We start from the raw sequence: 17,177 nt of genomic DNA, 5'->3' as shown, positions 1-17,177 counted from the left end.
TATATACACACACATACATATATATAAAAGGCAAAATATAAAAAAATCTACTTAAGACCAATGGCAAAATAAAAAAGGCTATTTTTATGTCTGCTGTACCATCTGAGATGCCCTGTGATTTGAACTGAAGCTTCCTTCCCTGTCCAGAGGTACAGCCAATGCTTTTTTTCCAGACTGCACAGAGGTGCAGCTATTTAAAGCCACTTGGAGGCCCACTGCATGATGGAAAGCAGCCAGATCAGTTGGGCCTCCTCAGTTTTGTTTTCATTAGATTGAAGCCAAAGTATGTGGGATTACTTGTAAGAGGACCAGGGAAGGGGGAAGGACTGGGCACCCAGCAATTTCACCCATAGCGCACAGAGCTTCGCCCCACCTCATTTAAATTGTAAATGGTCATAGAAAGTTTCTCAGCAAAGAGGATGCCTTGTTCTGTTCGTCATGACAGCCATGCAAATATGAGTGGCAAAACTCTGAGGTTTACAGGTCAGCCATGAGAACAAGCTGCAGGCAAGTTCCCAGATGCCGGAGAGTTTGGGGGCAGCTGATATCCTGCGTGTTGTCAGGTCACCCTCCTGTCTCTATCTGTCTTCCATCTGTGTGCCTGCACTGAGACATCCACAAGCCTTCTCAGCATTTCGAGGAACAGCAATTCTCCTTAGCTCTGCCAGTCCCCATTTCTCACAACTCTGCACTGCCTCTGTCTCTGCACTCCACAAAGCCCACAGGACATGGCATCAAAGATCCCAACAATACCTCATTTTCATCACTTTGGTTTTCAAATATACTCTTTTGCCAATTTCTTTTCTTTTCTAAGTCAGCCCTCAGACTGCTGCCAATTTAAGAATTATGCATAGCTTTACAAGAGCTCCTCATTTCCACTTTGCCTGACAGGTATCTGCATTCCTCTGACACAGCCTCTGTTCCTCAGCCACTTTAGATAGCAATAGTTACCTTAAGCACTTTACATGGAGATACTGAAACTACCAACTAATCTGCTCAGAAATGAATATCCACTGAGAAAGAATCTAGTTGGGCTCATGTTCTGTAATAGCTGATTAATTCCAATTACAGTACAGCTGATCCACCAGTACCGCTGATCGCCACATCAAAGAGCCAACAAGCAAAGGAAGCCCTAAGTTAGAACAGCAACAGCCTTGTTACAAACTTCTTTTCTGTCGTTGAGCTCTTCATAAGCATGAATTTGTTATGCCTCGCTTGTTCCCTTGGGAGGCAGGAGCTGTTATATCCGTAATGCAGATGGCAAAACTGTGGCATGGAATGCAAACAAGGTTTGTCTGAGGTCTCCAAAGGATCAGTGGTATGGGGTGAGCACTGGAGCAGGGAACAGCCCAGCTCCAGGTCCTATCCTTTTCAAGAGACCTGAGGACCTGAGGTCTAGAAGGGGACAGGAGAGCTTGGGGGAGCCAGATGTGAGCACAGACACCTAAGGAGCTGCATCACAGTGGATAGGGAAGAGCAGTTGTTGTGATCTGCAGCTGGGACTTTCCCTGCCCAGGCAATTCCAATGATGTTCTCCTGCTCTTCAGAGCACCAAAAGAGGCAGAGGAGCCAATCAAGGCCCAGAACAAATTCTTGCTTGCTCAGGTCTCTTTATTCTGCCATCTGCTCAGCAACACTCCACTTCAGCTGGAAAGGCCAGAGCTGCCCTCCAGAAAGCCCAGGAGTGGTAAAAGCCCAAGAGCCAGAAATTTCAGGAAGAACTTACACTGGGAAACGTCAACTTAAGTTTGCAAACTGAGGATGGAAACTGAGGAGAACTGCAGATCTCAGCAGGCAAGGAGGCACAGAGAACTACAGAGGAGATGTAAATGGGAAGAGGAAGAGATAAGGGAAAAAAAATCAAAAGCAGCACGAAGTTTAAAGGAATCTGCTGAATTTTTGGCTGTTTGAATGCAGCTTTGTCCGACATTGTTGTCCTTCATCTGTGTTTCTCCAATGCTTGTACTCTGATGATTGTTTTTTAGAAATGAGGTCCACCACCACAGCTCTTCTTCTCTTCATCGCTGCCTCATTAGGTGGCTCTCAAATCAAGCTGCACCAAAATATCGTAGGACAGCATAATTATGCTTTTTAGAACAGAGCTCTGATTCTACACTTTCTTTCAAGACCACATTTGGTACCTGGTAGCATGTGGTAAGCTCTTAAACACATCCCAGGATATACTGAGGACTCTGATTTCACCAGATTAAGAGAGGACGAACAGAGAACTGCAGTTTTACACAAATGAAGGGCAAATCCCCACATACACAGCCGCTGTAAGCTAGGAGATTTCCTTCAGAGGAAGGAAGACCCTTCCTACCACGACAATCTAGTTCTGAAGTTTTGCTCAGGCCATCAGTTCCAAGCTCAATAAATTACATGAGTGCCAGACTCATCTTTGACTCGGTTTCATTTTGGGGCTACAAATAAGTCGTTCTCCTGAAGTCATATAAACAAGCAAGGTATTGAAAGCACTTCAGCCCAACCTCACTTCACACCATGTAATTCTGCATAAGCCCTTGTGCTCATCTGCCCCACCTGTGCCATTGGCACATATCAGCACAGATGAAGGACACAGAAGAGTTTGAGCTCTCAGGACAAGGAGGCATTTTAATATGGGAACACTCAAGAATGCAACTGTTCAAAGCTCCGTTCTCCTTCCGCTGAAGGATTTCACACTTGAGACAAAAGGAATCAGCTTTACTTAAAAAAAATATCATATACTACCATATCATAGAACGGCTAAGGTTGGAAGGAACCTCAAAGCCCTTCCAGGTACAACCCGTTGCCATGGGCTGGTTGTCTCCCACCAGCTCAGGCTGCCCAGGGCCCCATCCATGGTCTCGTGAACCTCCGGGTATGGGGTATCCACAGCTCTCTGGGCAGCTCTGCCAGGGCCTCACCACTCTCAGTAAAAAAAATTAGTAAAAAATAAGTCATTTTCTCTTCTCCACCACAGAGAAAGTAGAAGCCCTGCCTGTCACCCCAGCAGGACACATCCTCCACTTGCTACACATGGGATGTGGGCATGGAGCACGTGGCAGGAGCAGAGGAGCAGGGCACAAAACGTGTGAGCACACACGTGTGGGGCTGAGAGCACTCACTGCTGAGCGATTACTCTCGTTTTACATTATGGGTTTAATGGCTTTTAACAGGAGACTTTGTAAGCGATCAGGAATTGGAACAAAAGGAGCTGGGGGAATAATTATTTTAACCAGGGGAGCTAAAGAACATGGCAAAATCGCGTACTGAGCAATCATGCTAATTAAAGGCACCCAGAAGAATCAGGATAGAAACGCCAAATGGTTTTCACTCTGCTTCCCTAATCTGCTAACTGCCTCCCCGCTCTGACTCCCACCAGCTGCGAGAAGGACAGTTCTGGGTGAGTTGGTTTGCAGCAATTAAGGAATGGAGCTAACTAAATAAGGTACCACTAGTCTAGGGGAGGAGATGTCTCCATAGCCTCTGGCCAAGCACCAAGGTTTCAAACACACTTTGCAGGAGCACAACAGCTGCTTGCAACAACCAGCACAAGGCTAAACTAAACACAAGGCACAGTGGCAGCTCTAGTCCTTTTGTGTCCTGCCTATCTGCAATGGCTGTGGCTTTCCAATGGATAAGGATGTCTTCTAAGCTGTGGATATCATCCTTATCTGCAGGTGCTTAAAATGTCCACCCAAGTCCTGAGGTTCACACCATGCTAATGTCAAAAATGCAAGAACTTATGCCATAACACAGGAAAATTTTCACCCAGAAAATGTGATATATCCAGGTGGCCAAATATCCACATCATAGGGAAAAGAAACGAACATGGAATTGCTCCAGTAGACTGGAGGCTTTACAGAAATAAATATAAACTCTCATGCCTTTGATACGATGAAAAACTAAGCCTGGTCCCTCAAGGAGCTGCTGGGAATGATGGAGAGATCTTCCTCAGACACTGCTAGAGGCCAGGAGGGCATCACATTTAAAGCAAGACATGTGCAGAGAACATGACACAGAGACAAAATCACACACTGAGTCCGAGAAAAGAATCAAGCTTTTCCAGATTCCTTGAAAATTTTCACCTCCAATAACTGTTCCTGTGATATGTGAATGTTTCTATTTCCAGTAGTTCAGATCTGGGCTTTGTTACAGCAGTTCCCAGTGCTGGCACAGTGTAAATTAAGGGTGGGAGAGGTGGGGCAGTAGAATATCCAATGTTAACCTTTGCTATCAAGTAACAGTTTTCTATTTCAAAAGCAATGGTTTGTTTGTTAATCAACAAGTCCATTAACACAGAGCAAATGTCTCTCTAATGGACACCCACAGGACCACAGGCTGAACTATTTGTGTGCAGCATCTTTTGACTGATTCACCCTAAAGATCATCAAGTAAATGAGAGAGGATGTAATATTTCTGCAGGAAGCATTCCACAGCAGATACATTGATTGCAATGCTCATCCAGCTGCTCTGTGCCAGTCTCTTCTTAAAGAGACTTTGTGCTGGATTCGCTGATTAAATATTCCAAAATGGAGATCAAATCAGGGACGTTGACTCGCCCGTGCCAGACACTGGTCTATGGAAACCTGGTATCCTGCCAAGAAGGATCCCAGAAATGGCCAATGCCCAATCCACTCCCCTCTTCCTGCTCCTTAGATTCATGATTATGCCCTTTTGGTCCTGCCCTGGCCACACACATCACTGCTGTGCTTCAACCACTCTGCTCCTTGACCTCTTCTCACCACCACTAAAGTCCTTGGCCCAAGCCAAGGGAGCCTGGTTGGTGGCCGCAGCAGGAGCACAGAACCACTGACTCATGTACTTAACTCCTACCTGCATCTTAAGCTGAAAATCATAGTTCATTTTGCCTGCCAACGCCTCTCTGACTCCTGCTCTTTCACCACAATGAATCTATTTAATTTAATGCTCAACTGGACAGGAGGAGGCAGGGCTGTGTAAAAAGAATACCCTGAGAACCAAGGAAAAAATCCAGGGCCAATGGGAAAAATAGCAACAAAATGACCAGTTGAGTAATTTGCCACACCAGCAATCCCAGCTGCCGCAGATGGCCCACAAGCCCACAGCTAAGTACTCACTGCACTTTTCATTTTGCAAAAGCAGGTTCTTTTTTTCCTACAGACCCAACACTGGGCTGACGCATCCTTTATAAGCTGCTACAAAACCAGTTTCTTCTGAAAGAGCTCTGCTAAAACACCACAGCACATCCAGTTTATGAGCAAGCCCTGCCACTGCTCACCAAACCTCAGCCTCCATGGTTCTGTCACAGCTGCCCCAGGAGCCCAGCAGGGCCGGGAGACAACCCCTTCTGAAAGTGCACACTTCTTTTCCATGCAAATGAGCCTCACAAATTGAGACCAGACCCTCCTTTACCATTCTGAGCTATTCATAGATAAGGTTAAGGGGTTTTGAGGTAGGCGCGGCGCATGCAGGTGAAACAAGGAGATACAAAGGACCAAACATCTAATTGGAGACAAAATGAGAAAGCTAAACACTCACCCAGGTCCCACGGGGAGACACAGCTAACCCTCCCCTCCGGAGATAAGCTCCATCAAGAGGGCTCCAGCTTGCTGCAATGACTCCTTGAGGCAAATCAGAGGTGCCAGCAGCTACAAATGAGGGCCTTTCTTTGCTGTAGTTTCCATCCTTTCTCCCCTTCAGTACTGGCAGGAAGGAAAAAAGGAGCCTGCAGGTCCCATTCAGGCTGAACTATATGTGCCATCGCCGTCTTACAGCCAGGCAACAAGGTAAGAGCTGCAGGTACACGCTTGGTCAGGGATGCTCAGCTCCTGCCCCCACTTCCTTTCTTTTCAAAGAAAACAAAATTGAGTTTGTATCGACTACTGAGAAAATGAGACAACATTATACAGGACACGACCCTCCGCAATCAAATTAGGTCATTGAAACACCATAACCAGTGCAGAATATTTAGCCCTGATTGCGTATAGGTTCAAGGAAAATGTTTTATACAGCAAGTATTAAAAGACAAAAGGAAAATGAATTATAGCAGAACACTGAGCAAAAGCAGAAAGCAAGATAAGTTTGGAGAGGCAGAAACAGTTTCCAAAAGAGTAAAGCCTCTATTCACACAGCAGCTTTCCAGCTGTGGCCCCACTGTGTCAGCAAAATAGCCAGCAGCAGCATACTCAAGGTGCTGATTTCAGGAGTGCTAAGATCTGTTTTGACAGGGGACTTAGCATCCTACATTGGCTTTAAGTCTCCGGTTCTGTGTTTATATATATATATTGCACATGTCATCAGAAAATAAAAAAGGAATGCATGGTCCAGCTGCACAGACTTAGCCATCGTGGCTTGGCACCCAGCTCCCCTCCAATCTCCATTGCTCAGCTCACATCTCTCAAACTACCCTGCCCATGCCCTATCCTGAGCACTCACTCTCCCATAGGAAAGTCTTCATCACTCAGTTCCTAAATGAACACCAGCAGAGGCAAATCCACAAAACTGCTTCAATTCAAACACCCACCTAGGAGGTGGGATCTCTGGCTGTTGGTGTTCACCATGCTGGAACTGGGAAGATCTAGGTCACAGAATTGTAGAATCATTAGGGTTGGAAAAGACTACTAAGATCACCCAGTCCAACTGCCAGCCCAGCCCCACCATGCCCACGTCCCTCAGTGCCACATCCTCTCAGTTCTTAAACATCTCCAAGGATGATGACTCTACCACCTCCCTGTGCAGCCTGTGCCACTGCATCACCACTCTGGGAGATTTCCTAATACCACTCTGGATATTTCCTAATACCCAACCTGAACCTCCCCTGGTGCAGCTTGTAGGCCATTACCTCTCATCCTATGATGTAGAGCCCGAGCTCCACATGATGTGAGAGGTAAGCACTGCTATTCAGGCAGGTCAAAGCCTAGCTCAGCACAGCTCTTCCATTGCCTGTTCCACCCCAACAAGCCGAGGAACACGCACTCAGTACAGTCATGCTGTTATGTGAAGGAGAGAGGATGCAGCCCTTCCTAAATCCTGAGTTTTACATATCAATCTGCAGCAGTAGTTTCCCAACTACTTAACGAGTACATTAACTTCAGTCAGGTTGATTCTCCAGAGATGACGAAATGGAAAAGAGTAATCGAAGCAAACTGTGATAGAGTTTGTGATTAAGCAGCTGATGATCAATAGAAGTTATCTGCAGGGCACAGAGTGTTAATGAGCTACCATCCCTTCTGCAAAGAAACACCTGAGCCCACGTCCTCTGTTCAACACAGCCCAGAGAGGACAGCAAGACGTTCCTGCCCTTATCCTCAATGCAAGAACATGCCCATGGGGTGGGTACAGAGTCTTCACATCTCCCTTGCCCACCTTCCTGCTAAAAGGGTAATGCTGCAAGAAGGAAACTAAACAACTTCAAAGATGAATATGGCTAGAAAGAGAAGGATGAAAAAGGTTAACAGCCTGATTCAAAGTTTGAGATGCTGTGTTTGGGAGGAAAAAAATAAATTGAAAAAGCATTCATAACCTTCCCCGACAGCTCCACTAATTTAGAGGCCTTCCAGCTCTGCAGCTGTAGTGCTGGCACCCAGCATTCCTACAGGGAAAGGCAGCACAGGGAGCAGCCAGGTACTGCTCCTTGCAAACAGCCATGCACAAAATGAACTGCAGTGCATCCTGCAATGGCTGTCGCACTACCCTGCCCCCCTGCAGTGATGTAGCTGGAAAGTATTAAGCGTTAATACTTATTAATGTCTTAAATTCGTTCCAAAAGATTCTGAGGCACTAACGAGTGGAGTTTAGAGAGGATTTCTCATAATAATGCAACCACCTGTTTGACAGCACACAGCAGCAAGGCTGCACAAGGGTTTTGGAGAGCAGGTGGAGAGGAGAACTTCAAATTAAAGCTACTGAAAAGAAATCAGCCACGCATCAGCAGAGACACAGAATATCATTATGTCTGCCTGCATTCAGCCATATCGCTGTAACTAATCACTTTTCTCTTCCAGAAATGTCCAGAGAACTGTTAGTGACCACAGGGAGCTGCTAGGATCTTTGTTCTACATTTTCTCCAAAAGTTGTCTCCTCTGATAGCCCAGTGCTGCCTGCCCACGGAAGGGATTTGTTTTCCCAGAACTCACTCAGCCTTCATATCCTTGGAGGGTCTAGGGAAGACTGGGAAAAAAAAACAGCAGACAGGATACTCTTTCTGGAGCGTCCCAAAGGAAACAGATGGGATGAACACATTAGGATTTCTCCCCCCAGTTTCTCAAATTCTCATGGAAATGGGGGTTGCAATTGTCCTCTGCAGAGACCATGTCAAAACGGATCATTAATACTACTTGATGCCGAGGATCTTTTGTATTAAAAAGAGCACAGCTATTACTTAGTCCAAATCTCTATATTATTCATAAGATCCATATCTATCATGGATATAGTATTTATGCTACCATGGGGAAATATAATAAGCAAGCCAATAAGCGCTTCCTTCCTCCAGGTCAAGATCAAAGTCTCTATCTTGGAAAGCAGTGCTTTCCTTGGGCAGCAAGGCTCCTATCCCAAGCTCCCCACTCAACTCCATCAGCAAGGAAATAAAGCCAAGGTAAAAAATAACTGCTTTCCCTCCCAGCTCTGAATCACTCCAACAAGCAGGGGAGGAGGCAATGCCCAGGCGCAGTGAGGCCAGCAAATATCCTAGGGAAATAATGGTCTCTTAATTGATTAACTAAAGAATTAGTTAACAGAAATATGTTAGTCTGTAGCATAGGCCCCATGAAAGTGAAAAGAAAGAATCTCACCAGAATGTTGGATTATTATATATAGATGACAGCTCCAAGAACTAGATTGACCATCCAACCTCCTGACTTCACTTTGCACAAGACTGGCTGTGAAAGAACTTCAGGTGGCAGCTCATCCATGCAGCATGGTCCAGCAAGCTAAACATGGGCCAGACTGCTCACTGTCAGCAACCTGGTGTGACCTCGAGCATATCAGTGTCTTCCCTCTCCTCAACCATAAAATGGAGGTGAAGATGCTTGGCAGCATCTTGTTGGGCTGGAAGCATAAACGCATCTTTCTGGGAAATAGTGAAGGAGCATGATGCCAGGTACATTTTCTCCTTTAATAATAGGGGAAAATAAACCCCATCCCTCAAATATTCAGCTGCCTGCTGTGCTCTCACTCTGGTTCCCCTGACATTTGGGCTCTGCTGGGATCTGGCATGAGAACAGTCTCACCCCATCTCTGGAATTTGCCCAGGATTTATTTTTAACACAGCCCTCCCTGTGAACATTTGTGGTGGGATTCGTATGATCTCACACCGATATCTGCCTCTGAGCTGTGCTGGTATCCAGTACCACCGAGCTACCTCCCTCATCCTGAGCGAAGTTCCTCACCTATGGCAGACCAAAGCATCCCATCCTTCCACATGTACAAAAGGAGCCTTGGGCAGCCATCTCAGCTAGAACTTCTCTGGCTCCCCCGGAGTAAATCTGCCCTAAAGCATCTGGTCATAATTGTTGAATGGCCTGGGTTAGAAGAGACCTCAAAGACCATCTAGCTTCAACCCCCTGCCATAGGCAGTGTTGCCAACTTGTAGATCAAGCACCAGATGAGTTTATGTCACACCCAATCCATAAGATAAACTAAACACAGCCCTAAGCAAGGCTTAAAGTGGCCATTTCAAAGTCATGGAGATCTCTGCCAAGCTCTTTATGTCTTTTTACCTTTGGATCGTGAGCAATGGGGTGGAGCAGAACCTGTGCTCCAAGAGAAGGCTTGGAGAGTGGGCTGAGACCTCAAGTATGTCTTAAAACATGAGGTCCTTTGCTTTGGCACACACATGGTGCCCATCATCTCCCCTTGCTCAATGCTCCACATCAATTACAGTGCAGAGATGTAAAATGACTGATACTTTTAATACAAAGGGCCTACCATTTATTTATTAGCTGGCAACTGGCCCTGCAGCCCAGGATGGATGCATTATAAATCAACTGCATTTCTAACCATTAAAAATTCATCCAATTCATAATGTAGGACACCAGTAATTTCCTTATTAGTGTTGAGTGTGAAGGATTTTTCATTCCCCTCCCTTGGTTTTACTTTGCTGCTTTGCTTTCCCAAAGATCTTGCTCATCTGAGGATTAGCTCAGCTTAATCCTGCAAGAGAGAGGTAGAGGGCTGGGGGAAGGGAGACAAGGGCTGAAGTCACTTCATTCCAGTGTTTTCTTCTAATTGCAAATTTGCCATAGTACTTAAGAGACTTAGATGCCTTCTCTCCCAGTCACTCTTATAGGAGCCAGAGAGCCTGAATTTGAGAGATATTATTCAGGAGGAAAAAAAAACCTCTCTCGCAATGGGGAAACAGTGTCATGGCAGGGCAGGATAATGTAAAACTTGTTAAAATATATTACCAAGATAAGAGCAGGTGCCCAACTGATAAAAAACAGTACATTTGAAACAGATCAAATATAAATATATACTTAAATACACATATATATATTTACATACAAATGCATATATATATATTTTTTTTTTTTTACGTAGGTATGTTACCCTTCACACTCAGTGCTCCAAATCATTGAGAAAAATAGGTTAGTAGGGCTGAAAGAAAGGTGTGACATTTCCACAGACCCCAGACTGCTTCAGAGAACCAGCATCAGCACAAATATGAACTTGGAACCAATGACAGACAAAGCTGACCCTACACCACGCTGCAGGTCATCCCCAGTTGCAGTACTGCATGCCATATTGACTACATCGGTACACAGAGATATTTTCATGCTCTCATTGAGTCTTGGTTTATTCCTGTCTCTAAAACAGATCTATTCATGTAGAGACAGGGAGAGAGGGCCTGCAAAGCAGATTTAAACAAGGTTCAGCGTTAGGTAACTTGCAGTCTGGTTAGGAACAAGCGTGCAGGAATCTGAAAATGGATTATGCAATAACCCCCCGCCTATTGGGAGACAAGCCCAGGCATCTAGAGCGATCTGTACGTGCCATGAAGTCAATGTACTTTTCACCTCAAGACACTCACACACAAATTTTGCATCAGCTCCACATGGAGGTGGGTTTGCTGAGTTCTCGGAGCGCTCAGCTCACTTTGGAACATCACACTGGATTCAACAAGACTGAAGAAGAACGTCTTTTTTGTGGGTCTTTCTGCACTTTTCAGAACCAAACAGGGCATTTTGGTCAGTTTAGCCAAAAATCAGCACTCAAATTAGTTATTTCATAGCCTCTCCTGATGCACAGCTTCACTGCTGGGTCCTGGGTTGTGCTTCTTGTCCCACAGGGCAGCACCACCAATAACTTTCCTGCTGTGAATGCTGCTATGCAAACCTATCCTGACTTCTAAACAACAACAGATATTTCTAATCAGGAATTGCAATTTAACTGGACAATGAACAGAGAATGAAAGCCTTCAGTCTTCTAACCAGAAGACAGCTCATATCCAAACATGATGAATCCCAACACACCTCAGAGTTAGATCTTAAACCTGAAAACCATCCTGGCTAGATGGAAAAGTCACAATGAATTCTCCTTGCAAATTCAGAGAGCTCCCAGTGCATTTAGGGCTACCCCCCAACAAACCACGGCCCCATCCTTCAGGCCCCAAAAGCATAGAGATGCCCCAGCACCCAGATACTGTCCCAACAGCCAACACTATAAGCTGCAGTAAATTCATTAAAAGCAAGATTAAAAAAAATCAGTACCACAACTCTACCCACACGTACAAGCTATTTTAATGCAACCCACAACATAATTCACACAATCAATGAGCCATCAGGAGAATACTCTTGAAACCTCCTTCATTACCACTGGCACCAGCACTGCAATATCTCAGATCACGTACCATGTAGCATCACATGTACCATGCTTTTAGCTCTCATCTTGCTGGGACAAAGCCCTAGGCATGAGGAGCAGTGGCTTATGGACATTGTTCTTTCCTCTGGCCTGGACACCTCTTTTAGGCTTAACAGCACCAAGGAGTCACTAGTACTGTGAGTGCAACTAGGCAGAGAAAAGCAGAGACATCTGGGTACACAGCCACTAACGTAGGAAGTGGAAGGATGTGCTGAACCCTGCATTAGGTAAGGGTGTAGGTAGCAGGGTGTTTGTGCAAGAACAGATGCAACACAGCATCAGTGGTGAAGGTATGCATTCTCCCTGAGATGATGCATCTCCTGGGCAGCTGTGGTCTTTCAATGGACTTCCAGTTGCCAACAGCTGAGCTTTTCCACAGACTCCAGCCAGAAAGCCAGGCTTTGGAAGTCCAAATTTAGTAGAACACACATAGATGAGTATAAAGGTCCTCATCAAATTCCACAAACATATCTCAGATGGGCTGGCGTTGAAGGACAAGACCATAAGGTAGTGGGGAGTCCCAGTGCAGAAGTCTCAGCCTACCTCACTAAAGTAACGGGTGTTGGCTCAGAATGGAGAAGAGCCTGAGGCTTTTCATTTAGAGGACATGGAAGAGAAGTTTAGAGAAAGTGTAGAGATGTGCCAGGAGGGACTGAGGTCTGTAAACACGGCTCCAGGCTGGGCATGGGTGGCAGAGTGCTGCTGTCACTTCACACTTGGCTCCACATTTATATTTCACAAAAATAATATTTGACAATTCCTCTTATTCCTGTGGGGGAGGGAGAAGGGAAGAACATAACAAAATAAAAATAAAACATTAAAAATTAAAATAAATAAAAAATACATTCCCATTACCAGTAGTCGGTTTTGTTTTGTTTTCAGGGGAGAAAAAAAAGAATGCAGAAAACATTTATGGCTTGGATTTGTTGTTTTTGATGGAAATGGGAACACGAACTGACCAAAAATAGAAATGCTGCAGACTTTTCAGCTTCTCATGCCCAGGATGAATAAAACACGCTAAAGGAAGAAAAAGAATTGACCATGGCAAGATAAACTGGGGTGGTAAGTGTCCTTCCCACTTTGTGTTCAAGTCCTATTAGAAGCAGAGGTAAGGAAATCAATTTGTTTGAAAAATATGACTTTTGAAATGACCACAATGTTCCCTTTAAAGTGCATTGAAAATACAAGATAAAGACAGGGTACTGAGTGAAAGAGTGCTGATGGCACTTTTATTGTGTGATTTGCCTTGTTTTTTTCTGAAGTACTTCTTTTTAGCCGATTACCATGTATTTACAGTTAGTGTAATTATATCTAATTACTTAATTAGCATGAATACATGTAATTACTAACTTCAAATATGTAATTATGTCAGGGCAGCCTGTAATAAATGAGGTTGGGAAAAAAAAAGCCCTCATTAGGACTCGATGGAAGGACGGCTGCTCCACCCGTGTGGGGAACGCATGGCATCCCCGAGCTGAGCCAGTCCTGGAAGAGGAAAGCACAGGCAGTGCTGTTCATCTGGCAACAAAAACCGACCCAAAAAACCCAATACCAACCCCTTGACCCCAACAGCTGCACTCCACAGCGCTGGTGGGAGCTGAGCATCATCCCTTGGAGGCAGAAAAGGACCTGGAAAGTATCTGCCACCCAGCTTTGTTTACTCCAGTGAAATCTGGATTATTTTCACAGATCTGTGTCATTCTCAAGGAGACTTCGTTTATCTGACAAGAAATACCAGGGAACAGAAACACTGCAAAACTGCATTATGACTTTTGGGTAAACTTCAGAGCTCCGACCCAAGAGTAAATCTGCATGTGATGCACTGTGCTGATAACTGATTATTACTATTGAAGTAAAGCAAGCCTCCCAAGCGTTTCTTCAGAAATATTATCACCAAATACTTTCACCAAAAGTAATCTCCAGTAACTCATAGTTACCCACTTTGCAAATCCAAATCCTGAATGTTGGAGATGGAGCTAAACTACAAAGTTCCTATTTACTGCCAAGAAGCACTTACATGGTGATGCTGTCCTACCAGCAGCATGAAGACCGCCTCATGGACTTAGCTGAAGTCAGTGCTCCTTTCTTTTTTTTCACCAACCAGGTGCTATTTGCTGCAGTGAGCTGACATTGCCTATCCACAAGGACCAGTGGCCATTTTCTGGGCAAAAACGTGGGTATGTTGGGTCTTTATTTGCATTATCAACCCCCTTGACCTTGGGATAGCACGTAGAAAGGCATGGCTTCATCCTAAGATGTTCTGTCCACAGTGCTTGCTCTACAACAAGCCCTGTTCTTCTCTCCTCTGTTTATTTCCAAATATAGAGAGGTGCAAACTCCTCACAACCTGTTGCTTCTCCTGCTGACATCTGCCAAGATTTGCCACTCTGTTGTTCCTCCACGTGCCAAAGAAGAGGAGGAACGGTCTATTTTAGGTTATGCCTCTGACATTGCTTTGTGGTTATTCTGTTCTCATTGTTAGTCCTCTTCCCTAACCTTCCAGGTGATGCTGAGGGTGGCTGAAATGAGATTGGCTGCAAACTCCAGTGCTGCCTTGGAGTTACGGTGTGAGGATGGGGAGAGCATCTTCCCAAAGACTCAACATTTGAGAAAGCAGGACAGTGCAGTTCCTTCTATGGCTCTTGAAGAAGCCTTTGAATAGGAAGGGGGAAGGATCTTGAGCCCAGCTCATCCCTGCTACTCCTCTAAATGAGGCAGTAGCAAGAGGGTAAGAGAATCATAGAATCATTAAAGTTGGAAAAGACTTCTAAGATTGTCTAGTCTAACAGTCCACCTACCACCAATATGCCCCCTGACCATGTCCTTCAGTGCCACATCTCCCTTGAGCACCTCCAGGGACAGTGACTCCACCACCTCCCCCAGCAGCCTGTGCCAGCTGGGAGTTGAATCCTGCACCTTTCATCCCATTGACAGGAGGATGCCAAATCCCCATGTAGGATGACATGTTAGCTGGAGAAGTGTCCACAGGACAGCACTGGGCACAGAATCACAGGCAGGGAGCTGCTCTCCATATTTCAGCTGCAATTCCATTATGCAGAGCTAAGTGGTTGGGAATAAACATCCGTCATCCCTGCGTGATAAGCGATGTTTGCTAGTATAGAGGGTGACAGAAATCTATATCACATCAATGTACTATTAATACTGCATTAAGCATATAGAGTTTGCTCTTCTCACTGCAGTGCAGTAATGGCTATCGGCATGTCCTCAACCTAGATGATGTCCAAGAGCACAGAGACAATTGCACGAGGAAGGAAGGAGAAAAGCTGTGTGTTGGGAGGAGAAATTATTTGCTGAGGATGTTGCTTTAGCAACACGTATATACATAGGAGAAACCCAGGATGCCATGAAAAGCTTTTGTTTGGGAGTGCTACAGTCGTGCATATGGGCAGGGCTCTGGGAGGGAATACCTTGCATCAATCTGGGCTCAGCTGAAGCATTTTTGGACCAGAGAAGTTCTTCTCTCTCCAAATGGCAGGCAATGAAGAAATGTTTGTGTCCAGGTTCTGCACAGTGGAAGGAAAAACCCTTCAGCAAGAAAACCATAGGGAGAATAGGAGCAAAAATATTCTCCAGCTCAGGTTTAAGTTGAGCAGAGCACATCAGATCAAACAAAGCCCTTACAGCAAAAGCTCCCCGAAGCATGCTTAATTTAAAAGGTGAATTATGAAACTTTCCAGCCTCAAGCAAAGCCACCAGTGAAGTCAGAAGTTTTGTCCAAGTCTCAGGGACTAAAATACAACACACTCCAAATCCAACTCTGCCCGTGGTCTCCAAGGCCTGGTTGTTGTTGTTGTTGTTTTTGTCCTATGAATGGCAAGAAATTCCAAAGAAACCCACAACTTCTCCGTCTGTCAGCATCCAGCTGCGATCCAGCTCTTGTTAGCACTCAAATGTAGCACCTCACTTTGAGATCTGGTTTCATCGCCCTCGGAGCCCCAGGACACCCAGTGCACAGAAGTGAGCAATTGGTTGTGGATTTCCAAGGTGTGCACAGACATTGCTAGCACCGCATTCCCCCTGTGGTTCCTTCCAACTCCAGGTGTCCCCCATGGCATGTTGAGGTCTTCATCAAACAACCCTGTGAAACTCTGAAACTCCAAGGCCATCTTTCCCTGCACCCCATTACAACCAGACCCATGGGGCAATCAGTCTTTTGTGTTTTGAGCTTAGCTGCTGCACCCTTGTGAGAGTACCCACATGCCAAAATGGTCAACGCGTAAAATGAGAGCATAGAAAGAGAAGAAAAATATATACACTCCTCCCCACCTCCACCCCCCCCAAGCCATCAGAATTTGTAAATCATTTTTGAGATGAGGTGTTATAAGCAATGTAAAATATGTAATTAACGGCACAGCAAAACCATGCTGCACTCAGCTTCTCTGCTCCTGCCTAATCACTGCACTCCTCCCCCTCTCTCTGCAAACAGACCAAATTTAGTGCATTAAAATGAAAATCAAAGGGAAAGCCGGGTGCGTTAATTGGATACACCCCATCTCTCCGGCACTTGACGAGCTGTGATAACAACTCAGGAGCTGGGGCCAACTCACAGCACCTGGGGGCTGCCCCAGGGACCCCCCTGATGGAGCAGAAGGTCCTTTTCCTTCAGCAGAAGGTTTAATGCAGGTGGGAGGTTGGCATCCTCCCAGAGCTGTGCTTCCAGGGGCTGAGTTATGTTTCCTGCTCTCATGAGTCAGCAAAGGGGAGAACAGGAGGCGATTTCGATGTGGCACTCCTTGCTTACAGCTGGACCATGGGAGATGTGGATTTATTGGGGTACTTTTGTTTTATTTTCTCTCTCTCTCTCTCTTTTTTTTTTTTTGTTATTAGATCTGGTTCTGCCTGGAACCAAGAAACGCCAAGTGGATGAGAAATAACAGGGGAGGAATGTTATCTGGACCTCCTGCATTGCATCTCAGAGCTGCTAAGAAGTACAGAAAAACTGAACTACTGACGCGAGCTGCATGTCGAGGCGGCTGCACCCAGCCCACAGTGAGGGACTCCCAGAAAAGCATCCTTTTACCAAGCACTTTCACACTCAGAATTTAGGAGCACAAAACAGAGGACCACTTTACCACCACCTGCTATCCTAATGAGCCGAGCTCACAACCCAGATTTATACAGAGAAACAGAAAAGCTTTACAGAAGCCCGTGAAAACAAGTCCTTCAGCTTCTAAGCCTACCGTTCATCACCACCACGCATCTGCCCCATCTATGGACACGTGTCCTGAGCTTGTCCTTGTCCCAAGGAGGCAGCCCCACAGCTGGGAAACTGCTGGAGGAGAAAGGGGAGGCAGGTCCTTTCCCCGGCCAGGATGGGGTCATGTCTGACCCCACAG

General features: G+C 45.5%; 1 protein-coding gene across 5 annotated transcripts in view; it reads right to left on the bottom strand.

Annotated features, from left to right (window-relative positions):
• The window catches only part of NTRK3 (neurotrophic receptor tyrosine kinase 3), a 178,200-nt gene that overhangs the window by 64,362 nt on the left and 96,661 nt on the right, over positions 1 to 17,177 (bottom strand). The window lies entirely within an intron of this gene.

Source organism: Meleagris gallopavo, chromosome 12, assembly GCF_000146605.3.
Source record: "Meleagris gallopavo isolate NT-WF06-2002-E0010 breed Aviagen turkey brand Nicholas breeding stock chromosome 12, Turkey_5.1, whole genome shotgun sequence".
In the NCBI taxonomy this organism is placed as follows: Eukaryota; Metazoa; Chordata; class Aves; order Galliformes; family Phasianidae; genus Meleagris; species Meleagris gallopavo.
Note: the sequence above shows the minus strand (reverse complement) of the source record. Positions and strands in the feature narration are given on the sequence as shown.